The sequence below is a fragment of the Arachis ipaensis genome, chromosome B08 (genome assembly GCF_000816755.2).
Source record: "Arachis ipaensis cultivar K30076 chromosome B08, Araip1.1, whole genome shotgun sequence".
In the NCBI taxonomy this organism is placed as follows: Eukaryota; Viridiplantae; Streptophyta; class Magnoliopsida; order Fabales; family Fabaceae; genus Arachis; species Arachis ipaensis.
In genome coordinates, this window is record NC_029792.2 from 114585486 (window position 1) to 114595406 (window position 9921).

The 9921-nt window shown below is 32.9% G+C and overlaps 1 long non-coding RNA gene across 1 annotated transcript in view; it reads left to right on the plus strand.

Annotated features, from left to right (window-relative positions):
• Positions 1467-9921, plus strand: part of LOC110266039 — an 11328-nt gene continuing 2873 nt past the window's right edge. The window contains exons 1-2 of the long non-coding RNA XR_002352917.1: positions 1467-1477; positions 3205-3215. This is a non-coding gene — a long non-coding RNA (uncharacterized LOC110266039). The remainder of the gene's footprint in view (positions 1478-3204; positions 3216-9921) is intronic.

The window sequence follows — 9921 nt, forward strand, 5'->3', positions numbered from 1 at the left end:
CTAGATATACGGATGATTCTTTTCATTCTAAAGTGGATGTTTATTTGATTTGAATTGAATTTAACTTAATTTTGCCTAATTTTATAACAATAGAATCACCCGAGTTCAAAAAAGAACGAAATATCTATATGTTTGTGCCTGAAAAATACCACATTGTGTCTTATAAAGAAACTCAAATATTCAACAATTAAAACATATTAAAGAGGATTGTACTATTCAACTTCGACTGTTATTTTTTTCTCTTGACAGTCTTTTTCATGGGTAATCCTTCAGCCTGTTGTATCACGCTGGTCCTCATGTTTGGTACTGTAAATGGTGTTCTCACCTCTTTACACTTGTTTCTTGAATAATTGTGGTATAGAGGTTCAACTTAATCTTCCAACATCTTTCGTACTTAATCAACCAATGAATTTTGTGGACCTAAAACGATGTCTAGCATCAATTCCAATCTAAATGGCTTTAAAATATCCTGTATGATAAATTTGGTTACAAGTAAGAGGTTAGAAGCATCAAACAAATGTATATTGCACAGAACATAAGATAATTCTAGTAGGATTGATAAGTTCACATTGTCCCATTTATCTAGTTGACCATCTTCAGTCCATTTTTTTATGAATTTTATGGCATAGATGCCACGATCACAACTACATAAATAGAGAAGATGGATTTTATCAGGAGGGTGAACTACAAATGCAGATATTGGTATGTTTCGATGCAACTCACCCATTTGATTGTTTAGGGACTTTAGCCGTATGCACAAGTTGGGCTGACTATAAATTTGAAGATGTTTAATTATATATTTTGGACAATGTTTATTTTGTTTTAGACAATGTTAATTTTATTATTTTGTTTCAAAAAATTTGGTTTATGATTATGTTTATTACATATTCATAATTTTAATGACTTTAATTTTTGTAAATTTAAAAATTATAATTTTTATTTGTCTTTAGAAATTTGAAAAAATTGCATGTGCCCAACACGAGAAATATTAAAATTTGTATTTTTGAACAAAATAACAAATTTTAAAGATGTAATAATTTGTTGGTACAAAAAATATATTTTTCTCGACAAGGGAGCATTTTGACTGCTAATAGTTTCGACTATAGAAGCAGAGACAGGTAAGATGAAGTCGAAGAAAGATGGTACAAAGAGAGTCGAATTCGAAAGAGTTCTAGGACTTCAATTAAGAACACTATATTATCACATAATTCGTAAAATTTTCAGTCCCAATGACGTAACAGAACATGAAATATAAATGTATATGAGTGTTAGAAGTCAATTTTTAATTTATTTTTTTTGTTTATTTGATTTATTTTATTTCATTTCTTTACATTTTTGTTATTATTCTGTTTTTATTGAATTTTTACTCTTTCATTTGTTGAGATTTTTTTATTTGATTAATTTATTCTTTTATTTTATTTATTATAAATTTACCACTAATAATTTTGATGTAAATTATTTTGACATTATTACTAAAGTAAAAAAAATTATATTTAGTTCGAGATACAAACTTAATTTAATATCATGTTAAAAAATACTAAAAATCTTTTAAGCAAATAAGTTATACAGGTCGATCTAATTAGTTATGGACAAATTTTTCATTTTACGTACTAGTCTATAAAAGTATCGCATAATAGTCTTGTATCTGACTTTGAAGATGAGATTCGAGATTGAGTTTTCCTCAATGAATTCGACGACTAGTATATATTCAGTGGCTTATTGTCCAACTACCACAATTTCAATCTGAAAAGTATAAATTTGGAAATTGGAAGGCAAGAGCAAGAGTGAGACAGGGATTGATGCGGGGATTTAGGCAATTAGAGAGAGGATAGGGATGGTGATAATATATTTTGACTAAAAAAATGTGTGATGATTAGGTGGTGTACGTACTGCAGTATTTGTAGCTATGAACTGACCAAGTGGGGTATTAGGGGTTAAAGGATAGTATTTTGAGAGTAGATCTTTTTTAATGAAAAAAAAATTAGATGCTGTCCAGTATTTAATATAATTTTTTATTGTTATTTTTTTATTTAATTTTAGTTCCATTTAGAGAATTAAAAGTAAAAGATCATACTTTATTCTCTCAAATTTTTTTTTCCACTGAAAAGAATCTATTTCCCTGTATTTTGATACGGGTTTTGACCATAGTTATTGAATCGAACCAATAATTCATCCCATCAAAATATTGAATTATTAATTTAATTGTTGAGTTATTAATTAAATTAGTTAATTTAAATTTAATTAAACAATTATATAAATTTATATTTTTTATAATTAATATTTTATTTTATTTTTATTAAATTTATTATTATTTTTAAATTTTAATAATTTATTAATTAATTTATATCTTTTTCAAATAAAAGCCCATCAACTAAGGTAACCTCTTTCTACCTGTCCGACTTCATAAGAGGTCAGATACGACAACATAGAACTGGTTCTACTCATTTGAAAAAACAATTGTATCCTACAATATTTTCTACTATCTCTCTACTCTATTTAGAAGGCAAATCTTAACAAATTTCTGAGATAAAAGAAATAGTTATCCACCAATAAAGGTGAAACTACTAAAAAAGGTGGTTATCTATTCTATTATAAGTACACTGACACTCCTCAGGTATATCCAAGTCCCAATCTACTAAAACATGCTCAAAGCCTTTGCTAACTTAAGTACCAAAATCTCTTGCAAGTACCACCCCCACCTTCTCACGAGGAACTCGAATAGTGGCATCTTGGCTCCAGTACAAGTCGGACGCTGCTCCTCAAAGAGCTTGGACCTCACGTCCAAACCCAAAAGTAATTCAATTTCAGGTAACACTCGGAACATTGACGCTGTTGCCGGAGACCTAGAAGTCTACGTCCCCGTATGGCAGACAACCATTACGAAAATGGTCACACAGTGTCTGAATCGGAACCAGAGCCCCACCATGACGACCTGATGCTAGCATTACCACTCGCCCGAAGAGGAAGAACCTCCCCATCCGACAGAAATACTAAGATTAGTTCACGGCCACCGTGGACGATTAGAACAACTCAAGCTGGAAGCTAAATGCCAACAGAAAGCAAAACAAAAATTACGAAAAGAAATACAACGGTGAAAAGAGTTGGAAGAAAAGCTTTTGAGACTGGAAGCCGAACTCCGAAGATGAAGTAATCGCACAGATCAGGAAGAAAGTCCTCTGGGAGGAGAAGATCAGTTTGTTGAAGAGATCATGCAAGTCAGGGTTCCCAGAAATTTCAAAACTTCCGACATGGATCTCTATGACGAAACAACCGATCCGACGCATCACCTCAACAATTTCAAAAGTCAGATGTACCTAGCCGATGCCTCTGATGCGACTCGTTGTAAAGCCTTCCCGACAACTTTGACCAAAGCTGCAATGAAGTGGTTCGATAACTTACCTCCCAAGTTGGTAGCTTCTTTGACAACCTAGCAAGGAAGTTCCTTACCAGATTTTCAATATGAAAAGACAAAGTGAAACACGCTCCAAGCCTGCTAGAGGTCAAACAAGAGGTCGGAGAGACACTCCGAGACTATATGAAGAGATTCAACAAAGCCTGTTTGAAAATAAAAAACCTACTTACTGAAGCAATGATAATGAAGTTGGTTAATGGCCTTAAAGAAGGGCTCTTCTCCCAATTCATATCCAAGCGACACCTGACTTTCTTTGAACGAAGTACAAGAGTAGGTGGAAAAATACATCAACATGGAGAAAAATCCCGACTTAGAGAGCCTCCCTTGAGGCCCAACCTGTCTTACCCAACTCGGGACAAGGAGAAAGAAGCTAAGAAAAAGGAAGAGTACAACTCGGAAAAATCTCAAAGGTATCGTAACTACATCCCACTCCAAGTTTCTCTTGTAGATGTATATAGGGAGATATGCCACACTAAGAAACTTCCACCTCATCGCCCTATCAAACATAAAAAGGTAGAAAGTCGAACAGAATACTGCGAGCACCATAAACTTTATGGATCATAGAGAAGTTGGCCAGAGAAGATCGGCTAGACAGGTACTTAGCCAAAAGATCAGATGACCAAAGAAAGAGGAGGAAAAAAAGTGAAGCATTTATAAGAGATAAGGGACAAAAAAGACATTTTGTATCCCTCTTTAAAGGCCACGCATGGATCCCTAGAAAACTGTTGTGTAACATATGCCACATCATTAAGGGAGGCAGCGTTTCAAAATTTTGAAACACGTCGAGTACTCGACCTCTTGAAGGTGGTGTACCCGATTAAGAAAACTAGAACCACAAATACTTGAGTTCGGCTTTGTGAAAAAACTCGGACTCAAGCAGAGACACTGTTCATACCCTGTCTCAAAAACATAAAGTTAGGTCCAATAAAAATAAAGGCCCACTAAATAAGGTGTCCCCTTTCTACCTACCTGACCTCATAAGAAGTCAGGTACGATGACATAAGACTGGGTCTACTCATTTGAATAAGCAACCAAATCCTAAAATATCTCCTACTATTTCTCTACTCTATCTAAAAGGAAAACCTTAACAAATTCCCAAGATAAAAGGAACGGTTATCCACCAATAATGGTGGAACTACTTAAAAAGCTAGTTATCTATTCTACTACAAGTACATTGACACTCCTCAATATATTCAAATCTCAATATGCTAAAACCTGCTCAAAACCCTTGCTAACTTAAGCACCGAAGTCTCTTATAGGTACTATAAGACCTAAGACTTTTGAAAAGTCCTATTTTAAACTAATCTCAAATTATATATTTATTTATAGTTTTAATTTCAGAAATTATTTTTAGTGAAAATAATTAAAGGCAATTAATTGGATTTGAAATAAATTAAGATTTTTATCCAAACTCTATACTTATGGATTATTTTTCTATTCATGATTAAAGTTCTAGAAATTCGAGAAATAATGAGGTTTGACTATTTAAATTAGAATTTTGTCTAATTTTATAATTATTGAATTATTTTCTATATTTAAATTATAAAATTGGTAGTTATGAAATAATAAGAATTTTATATGATTTTATTTTAGATAATTTAATTTATATCATTTAATACTTTAAGTTAAAGATAAAGAAAATTAATTATATTACCATGAATTTTCAATTAGAGTAATTTATTGAGAATCAATTAGTATTTTTATACCACAAATAATATTTTAAAGTAACTTTAGAGATTAAATTAGTTTTTCAAATATTAATACTTTATGCTTCAATTTTATTAAAATTATTTTACTCAAATTAAACTCAAAATCACCAATTCCATATACAAACCCTAACCCTAATTAACACACATTTTTCCTTTATTCCAAATAAAACCCATCAGAAAAAGAAAAAGAAAGAAAGAAAGAAGCAAAAGAATGAAGAAAAGAAAGAAGGAAAGGGGAGGAAGGAAAGGGAGGAAGAGAGCGCCGGGGAGGAGGAGCTATCCGCATACGCCACCGTCGCGCACCACCGCTACGTTGCCGACGAAGAGGAGAGAGCGAGCAGCGCCGAGGAGGCTTCGAAGATCCGTTGCTGCCCAGCCTGCGTCCAGCCCGTACCGTCCTCTCCGTCGAGGTCTTCACCGTCACCGTCGCGGGTCAGATCTGAGGCGAGAGAGAAAGCCGCGAAGGAGGAGGGAACCACACCGTCTGTGAAGCTTGGCTTGCTGTCGTCCGTGCTCGTCACCACCGAGGGTTTACCGCTGGTGAGGAGAAGACGCCGTCGCGTAGGTTGCTGCCGTCGCATCTTCCAGTTGTCTCTGCCGTCATGGAGAAGCTGCCGCCGCCAGATCCGCCGCTGCCGAAGCTCCACATTACCTCTGCCACCCGAAACCCTACTGCCAACACTGATTTGCGGGCGCCATTGCCGTTGAGCTCCTCCACCGCTGTTCGGGTCACTAGGAACGTGGCGGTGATCATCGGAACCACCATCGGAGTTACCGTTATTTCATTCAGCCGTTCATCCTTGTTTGGGTAAGCGATGCATTCCGAAACCTTTAAATTAGTATTTCTGTTTTAAGTTGTTTGAGGATCTGAGGTCTTGGTGTCATAGGATCGAGTTACGGGTCTTGATTGCTGAGTTCTATGGCTGTTGCATATAGCATCAAGGTGCTGCGTCATCACCGGAGCTGCTGTTGCTCCGTTTTCTCGATTATTCGTAAGCCCAGTAAGTCGTTCCTTGTTCCAAACTCTTTTAGTTGCTGTTCTGTTATAGATTATTGAGTTTTACATGACATTAATATTTTAGGATTGAGCTAAGGCTGTGTTTAGAGGTTGTGGCTACTGCGGGGACGGTCAGTACTGATGCTGTTGCTGTGCGATAGGAATAGAAATGCAGTTTGTCGCGTAGTTGAATCGCGAACATGGTATGGGTTTTTCTTAAAATCTATTTTATATTACAGAGTTGTTATAAATAGATATTGATGCAAAAAGATATGTTTCTATGATTATATTTGTCTTGTGGATGTGATGATTTGTTAGACTGAATTATTGGTTGCTTGATTGTGTGAGTGGTATATGGTTGCTGATAAGAAATTGGTTTGAAATGTTATTTACTTTATTATTATGAAAAGTGAATTTTTTTGGTTTTGGAATTTATTTGGTAATTTAAACGAGTCGATATTTTGGAAATGATTTGAGATATGAAAATAAATTGATTCTCGAAGCTGTTTGATTTTTGAGTTAGTCTGATTTTATAAATGATTTAATATTTGAGTTGGTTTGATTTTAAAAAGAGTTTTATTATTAGAATTGGTTCGATTTGAAAATAATTTGATATTGGAAATAGTTGAATTTTGAAAAATGATTGAGATTTGGAAATGGTTGAAAAAAGGTTTGAGAAATGTTTGGATGGGACTCGAAAAAGGGTGGCAGTGTCTGAGTTTTAGAGGAGATGCTGCCAAAATTTTATAAAATTGGAAGTTTCGCTTAAAGTATTATCTAAAAAGATTTGGAATTTTAAGATTGATTTATTTAACAAAGAAAGAATTGTGTTTTGAATTGGGATTATTGATGAACAGAATGGGAAGAAGGATGATGATGATTGACTTTGAAATATGATTTTCGAATGAATTTGGAAATGAGATATGGATTGACGAATGATGATGATATTGAGAATGACTTAGATGTCGATGAATGTTGAATGAATTATCCATATGGCTTATAAATTTGAATTATCTGAGACACGAGTTCCCTAGGTAAAGTACCGTGGCTTGTCACCATGTGTACTAGGTTGAAATTCGATACTCTGTTGACCCTACGACGTAAGGGTGACCAGGCACTTATAAATTTTCGGGAATGGTACCCCCATTGAGCGATTTGATATATATATGTGAAAAAGCTATGCATAGGTACTCTTGGGGATGCACGACGAGGGACAGCTCATTAGCCATAGGACAGGCATGCATCATATGCATTTGTATGGTTTGCTTGGGTTTGAACTTGTTTTGGTTTGCCTAATTGTTAAACTGTTCTTAACTGCTACCTGAACTATTTGCTGTAACTGTTACCTAAACCTGTGCTTTCTTTATATGTTTTGCCTGTGTTTGTTCTGGTGTGCTACTTTTAAGAATGAGCTTTGGTGCTGAATTGATGATTGTGTTGATTGATTTCGTGGTTGGTCTTTGATTAAGATTTTCTTATAAAAAAGAAAGGTTTTGGATTTCTGAAAGATTGAATATTGTCTCTTTGAAAAGGTTTGAAATGATTAACTATTGGTTTTTAAAAGATTCATAAGCAGTGATAATCACTGAACTTGAAAACAGTTTTCTTATTAAATATCTTCTTATGACAACTCTGAAACTCCGTGGTAAGACCGTGTGGTTAGGTTCTCACCCCTACAACTTTACCTTTTCAGGAACCGGATGAAGAAACATTATGAAGAGTTATACTGCGTTTGGTTTATATGTTGTTGTATTAATTAGATTATTTTCTTCCCTCGTCTTTGTAATTACAATTTTGTAAGAGGGATAGGAGTTGTATATTTTATATGTATATTATATTATAAGATATTATGTAAGAAGTCTTGTATATGAATCTATGCCTGCTTATGTTTTTTTTTAAGATAAAGTATTTATTTTCGGTTTTCAAAGAAATCAGCGATACGGTGTCGAGTCACAGACTCCTATTTTAATATTAAGTATATAAAGTAGTCGTATACTTCTTGCAATCAGAGTGGCGCAACTGGAAGCGTGACATTCTAGTAGTGAGGGTGTTACAGGTACCACCTCCCACTTCCTCACGAGGAACTCGGACAGCGACATCTCGACTCCGGTACAAGTCAGACATTGCCCCTCAAAGAGCTTGAACCTCACGTTCAGGCCCAAAAACAACTCAGTTTCAGGTAACTCTCGAAATATACCTATTATATATTTTAAATGTTTATTAAAAAATATTATATAATCATAAAAAGAGAAAATATATTACGATTTACGNNNNATAATGTACAAGTCTTTGATGTCTATCTTGGAGCAGAAACCCTCCTCCGCGTCAGTTACTGTGCATGTTTATAGTGAATCGCTGTGCGATTTATAGCGAACCGCACGACTTTTTGATCCGCGTTTTTGATCAGTTTTTTTATTAAACCAGTCAATCTAATTTAGAATTAATAACTATAATTTTGATGGAGAAATAATTTTTTAAAAATAAATACAATAGATAAATAAAATTAAGATTATAAATTATTATTATACATATATAAATAGACATTTAAAGAAAAAGATAAGATTTTTTTTTGTTATCATTTATTTGGATAGAGATAAAAAAAAGAGCAAATCTTATTTCAATAAGTTTTACGTGTAAACCTGCATATGGATGAAATTCATTTGCTTGAAGTTAGATTAAATTTGTTTGGATGATTTTTTTAACATGATTTTTATTTTTAAATGTATGTGTTTGTTTGAAGTAATATTTTGTATCTTTTATTTTTAATATTTATCGTTGAGAATTGATTGTAAAATTTATTTTTTTTAATTCTTCTTTTTTACTTTCTTCCTTTTTAACATATAGATTCATCTTTATTTTATTTTTCACCTATCTTTCTTCACTTTTCTCATTTTTTCTACATTTAAAATCATCTTTATCTTATTTCTCAACTAATTTTTTTTCAACTTTTATCTTCATTATTATTTTACCTTCTTTTATTTTATTTTTGTTTAATTTTATAAATTTATTTGTCTTTTATTATTACTGAGCTCCATTTAAGGGTTTGCCGCTGGCCAATGGGTTGCTGCATGCACAAGGCGGGATTCGAACCCCCGACACTTGCTTAAGCGGACTAGTGAGCTAACCACTAGACCAACCCAACTTGGTTAAAACTATTGTTAGATTAAATTTCGTGAGTTTGATAGTTTGGGCTAGTATTTTTTTGCTTTCAGCCCCAATTTGACACTGAAAAGCCTCCTAATCCCGCTCCAAATGACTAAGGATCGAAGACACTTACAAAGGTTTTTGGGTAATTCACCTAAAAGATGAAATAAAATTTAATATTATCTGAATATCCTAAATCAAATAAAGTTATGTGCATATTTTTATTTTATATAAATTGAAGCAATTAAGCTAAATTTAAGTTATTTTATGTAAATCAAATTAAATATATTACATTTATATACATTTCTAGTAAATCGAATGAATAAACATCAAATTAAAACAAAATTTAATAAATTAAAATGATTAGATTCGATTTATTAGTCAAATCACGTTGAAAAATTTTAGTCCAAGATAAATCGAATGAAGTTGTTTCGATTTACTTCAAATTATTAAGACAAAATAAAACGAGTCTAATAGATTCGATTTACTAAATAGGATGAACTAATGTAAATCGAATTCTCTTAATTCAATTTAGGGTATGAAATTTAAGGTATATAATATTGCAGTTTGGGATATTAATGTTATATTTTTACTTTTTTATTCTTTTGAGTTCAATTAAAAAATTAGTAATTTTTAGTAAATACCAATCAATTTTTTAA